Source organism: Choloepus didactylus, chromosome 13 (assembly GCF_015220235.1).
Source record: "Choloepus didactylus isolate mChoDid1 chromosome 13, mChoDid1.pri, whole genome shotgun sequence".
In the NCBI taxonomy this organism is placed as follows: Eukaryota; Metazoa; Chordata; class Mammalia; order Pilosa; family Megalonychidae; genus Choloepus; species Choloepus didactylus.
The window spans coordinates 45809931-45815385 of NC_051319.1; the positions used below are offsets into that span (position 1 = coordinate 45809931).

The window sequence follows — 5455 nt, forward strand, 5'->3', positions numbered from 1 at the left end:
CTTCTAATAATTACAATAACAATGATAATAAACTAGTTCAGAAGAGAGGACCAAGTTCCTATAGGGAAAAAACAATTATATCATACAATGAAGGTCTCCAAGCTGTCAGAGAGAAGAATCTGGAAAGGCATCTAAGTTTTTCACGTTTGAAGTTTTTTAATGGAAAAAGATAAGAACCATTTTAAAACTGAATAAAACTATAGCCAATTAACCAAAATGCTAGTGTAAGACAACCTGGAGTGTCTTTCCCCTACAGAATCTTTGAAAAATTAGCAAAATCTGGCACAACCATCTTTATCAGAACTCCAGAAAACAGTTAAAGGGTTGCAGTAACTGTGTGAGTGCCAAATCAAGAAAACATAACTTTAAAACCTGTACGAGAAGCTAACGGTGCACTTGCTGGCACCTCCTCTACTCCATCCTCACAGCAGTGTGGAGCTGGCCTACACTCCCATTGTGGTTCTCTGGCCTTTTCAGAGGGACAGAGTAACCCCTACATGCATACTACAGTGCCTGTGTGTCAATGCTAAATTATCAGGCTGAAGAATGAATGACTGAACAGGAAACTTCTCATGGGCTCAACCTCCCAGAACTTGCTTTGCAAGCAGAAGCAGTTTATAGAAGCTAAAGCCATATAAGAAAAAATTAAGTCAATATGGCCTGGGAAAATGGATTGCCTTTTAAAAATAATACAATAGAATATATGAGCAGGGGAGAAAGCATAGTTCATAGGAAGCAGAGGAGACATTCAAATTCCATAAATGGGGAATTCCTAAGGCCACAAAGCAAGCCCAAGCCCAGGACAACATGCAGGCTCTGAAAAGATGGAGAGGACTTTGCACTGCACATTCACCTCAGACTGATCTTCTGGATATTGGTTCAATTTTAGTTATATACCAGATATACCAGATAAAGACTATAATATCTTCAGTATTGGCTGAATTTTCCCTATAAGTTTGTTTCATTTTTATGAAGAATGCATTCTGATCATGGTTTTAAATACTTCAATGAACAGCTTTTTGGAATTTGGTAAAATGTGTAGATGTTCATATAAGCAAATAAATTGACAGCAGTTGCCTGGGTAAGAAGGCTACACTTTGAAGCAGGGCACCAGCCAACAAAAAGCCAGTTTGCAAAAACTTTGCTTTTTATTTTTGTTTGTTGTCAGAACCCAGCATTTAAGGAAATCTCTGTCATATCACTAGCACTTAAAGAAAAGACAGTGCAGAGACGGAGTCTCAGAGATATGCTTTAAAATACTGAAGTGACCAGTGTGCAAACAAAGATTACAACACAAACAAAGCAATGGGAAATAATGGTTCATCTAAAGGGACTAGATAAAAACCCAGAAACCATAAACAGAGAAGACCAGATGTTAGTTATATACCAGATAAAGACTATAAAAAATGACCCTTAATATGCCCAAGTATTTAAAGAAAAACATAGAGAAAGAACTAAGAACTAAAGGATATCAAGAAAACAATGAATGGACAATATGAGTATCTCAATAACCAGAGAAATTTTTAAAAAGAACCAAACAGAAATACTGGACTTGAAGACCACAATACCTGAAATGAAAATGTCCTAGATGGTTTCAGAAGCAGATTGAAAGTAGCAGAAGAAAGAGTCAAGACCTCAAAGACAAGATAATTGAAATGATTCAGTCTAAGGAGCAGAAAGAAAAAAGAAAGGTTAAATGAACCAGATCCAAGATGGCACACCTAGAAACTGGGTATGGTGACCATCGGTGGTGGAGTGGCCTAGTTTGGCCTTCTGGTTGAAGGGTCTGGGGGCCTTCTGACCAAGTCCCCCCAGTGGCTCACTTACACCTACTCTAGGTCAGAGCAATGACCACTGACAACAGTAAGCAGTTTTGGAAGAAGAGTGTCAAGCTTCTGGGGAGAATCCAGCCTGTGTACAGAGCACAGCACCCTTCTCTGTACTCTGCTCACCATAAACTTCATTAAATAATGGTCAAAAGTCAATGCAGTTCCTCTGAAGAATAAGAAAGCCTCCAGGTTTCATGAGTTGTCCCAGAATACCAGTGATTCTTGTAACATAGATGATGATAAGAAGTGGACTTTTCTTCACCTTCTTTCCAAACACTGAACTCAAAGGTTACTTTGGCAACTGCTGCCTGAAAAACCACAGCAAGCTGAGAGTAAAACCAGAATGGTCCCAGTCAATAACATCCGAAGTTTCTGCCAACAACAAGGTCATAAAATCTAGCAGTGATGTCCCGCTGTCCAGAAACTCCAGTGATACATAGCAGCTCTACAAACAGTGGTTACTTTCTCTCTGACCCATCATTCCCTTTGTTGCCTGGATCTTGGAACAGAATGCTTCTGGGGCTCCCCCAGGACTGTCTGGGAGAAAACCACCTCAAAAAATTCTGTCAGCTTCTCTCCAGTCACAACACTGACTTAGATGAACAGAGGAATTGCACCTGGCCAGGGTTCCCAAAGAGGTTTGTCCTGTAACCTGGAGACTCCAGTGAGGCTATCTCTCAGCAAACACTGAGAGGAGGAGATTCACTCTACAGTGGAAGCAGGAGGAATATTTTAACTTCCTTGAGCAGTATTACGATTCTCGAATGAGGAGCATCACCAGGATACTGACAGACAGATTCACATTGACATTCCAAGGTTGAATGCTCTCATTCCATTGTTCCAGCAACCACTTGTAAAGGATAACTTCAAAAGAATTCAATTTATATGGGCCATGTGACACTTTGCCTGTAGGTATGTCCAAGAAATTAATGGCTTGCTCGCTCCATTCTTTGTCATCTTCCTCTCAGAATATGTGGAAGAAGATGTGGAGAACTTTGACATGATAAACATGTCTCAGGACTTGTGGTAAAGCATTGAAGCTGACAACTTTTGGAATCCATGTTAACTACACCTTTGCACAACCAGGGATCCAGAAGAAAGTCAAGGAATGAGAAGAGCTTGTCAGCTGGATTAATGAGCATTTACATAATCACTTCAGGAGGTACAAAGTCGAATACCTAAAGTTTGCCTTTCATTAGATGAACAACCTGCTTATGCAGGAGCTTCCCCTTCACTGTACCATCTGCCAGTGGGACACATACCAGTCTGAACTAGAAGGGTTCTCCCACTTCCATCTCTAGCATGTACAGCCTTATTGATCAAATGGAGGAAAGAAATGCTGGATGAGGATGACTTTCAGATTGAGGTTATGCATTTGAGGGAAGAATACCACAGAAATAATGTGCCCTTCTCAGTACATCATATCAGAAGGGTCTCCTCATGCTAATACAGAACCTACCTACCATATATTAGGGCAATGAAGAAATTGGGCTGCTTCTCTTTGAGGCATGCAGACTCAAGTATGTATTTGCTAATGCCCACAATTACTACCACCAATAGGTGCTGTCTCCCCATGGGGACCCAGACTGCCCCATTTCTGATGACAGTCTAATCACAGTGGCCACTGTGTGAACAGTGGACCCCAGCAAGGAATGAGTCTTGCTGTAAAAAACTTACACCCAGCACCCAGGTCTTAGATTTCGGGTGTGCCTGTCTACCACTCCATGTCTCTGGGTGTGTCTCTTGGGCCACTGTCAGTATTCCATGCTATGTGGATGAGCGCAGCTCTGGGAGAGGACAGAAAAGGTGGTATGGGGTTGTCTGCCTTTTAAAAGAAACTGAACAAAAGAAGAGGAAGGTTTAGGGTTTCAACTCACATTGTCCCTATATGGACTGGCTTTCTCATCTCCCCACCCCAACCAGTATTGCTTCTCTCTTCCTAACATAGTTTGATTTGATCAAAGGTCAAAATGCCTTTTGTTTGAAACTTTTGTTTGAAACATTTCCTAGCCCTTCTTATGCCCTAGACTGAGCCACTGAAGGTCAGCTTTTCAAGACCACTGCTCTCAGATGGAGGAGGCACTGATGCTTTTAACTCTGGGAAGAGACTCACACCAAAGGGCTAATAACTTTATTTTTCCTTTTCTCATCAGATATTTCTCTATTTGTTTGTGAGAGAGAGTGACTGTGTGTGCATACATGCCCATCAACATTTAGGTACGTGTCTGAATTTCTGTCTCCATACTTGCCCCACCAAAACCATCTGGAAATCTCCCCAGTGACCAGGTATACAGGTATCCCTGGAGAAGGATCAGGGCAGGGGAAGGAGAGGTTTTTGACCACTCCAACCCCTTTTTCCATGATGACCCACTCAAAGATATTATCTGTAAATTGTGTTATTATGTATATGGGTAAAGATGTACAAGTATATGTCCTCTTTGTGGCAGATATGATTTTATATTTATAATGTACATCACCATGTGAAAGCATTTTAGGTCACTGGCAGAGATGAAGTTGCCAGGCAAGCAACTTCAATGATCCAGGTTGGTTTTGGGTGCCTTCCTCTGAAGGAAATGGGACGGTCATCTGTTAGAATGTGTATGGCTGAGCAGATGGAACTCCTTTTAAAACCAGTGGAAGCTATTCCAAGTCTCAGTGTCCCAGAGGTTTTCTCTCCTCCTCCCCTTTCTTCCAATCCCTCCCTGGGCCTTTCTGGAGCATCTTCACTGCTCCCTCTCCCTCTTCAGCAGAAAAGGATGTGAAGACACAGCTCTCTACCCTACACCCCCAGCAGCCACCCAGAGAGGGGACTGCAAAGACAGAAGCCCTTTCTACGTGATTTATCCCCTGCCTTTACCCCAGAGTCTGGGGAGAACTTTTGTTTCTACCTTTTTAAATCAGCATCTTATTCAGGAGAGAAGCTGGGACTGACTAGCCAGTGCCAAGGAAAGGAAAGTTTTCAGTGTGTCCCTGGGGTTTTGGCCTCTTCTCAGCATCCTCGCTGCCACCATCATACCCACACAGGTCATGAGACCTGGACCTGTATTTGATTTTTGATAGCTGGTAGGGAAAGATGGGGGGGGGGGGAATAGTGGCAAGCAGCTGTCATCCTCTTGGGAAGCCAAGCAGTGTCCCCATTGGATGACACCTTGAGCCTCATTGCCAACCAAACCCTGCCATGCTAGAATATGTTAAGCTTCTCATCTGGAGTTGTTTCTCAGACATTCTTCCTAGCCCTTTTACTTTTCCCTTTGGTATACCACAATAGTTTCCTTCACAGAGTGAGAGGGCTTGTGGCCCTCCCTCAACTGGACTAATTAAAGAAAAACACTTGTGTTCCCACATAGTGGGTTTTTTGTTGTTGTTTTGTTTTAGTTTTTATGTTTGTACAGGGAATTGTGGATAAAGTGAAACAATTGTAAACAGTATATTTCCTCTTCCTATCAAAAAGTAAAGAGTCTCAGACACCTCGGACACCATTAAGCATAATAGTATATTCATTACAGAAGTCCCAAAAGAAGAAGAAAGAGAGTAAGGAGCAAATGGAATATTCAAAAAAATAATAGCATAAAACTTCCCAAATTTAATGAAAGATATGAATATGCATCTTCAAGACATCCAATGAA

The 5455-nt window shown here is 41.8% G+C and overlaps 1 pseudogene; it reads left to right on the top strand.

The window, feature by feature from the left end:
• The first annotated feature begins 1847 nt into the window (after nt 1–1847).
• On the top strand, nt 1848–3389 carry LOC119508357 (annotated as a pseudogene).
• The last annotated feature ends 2066 nt before the right edge of the window (nt 3390–5455 follow it).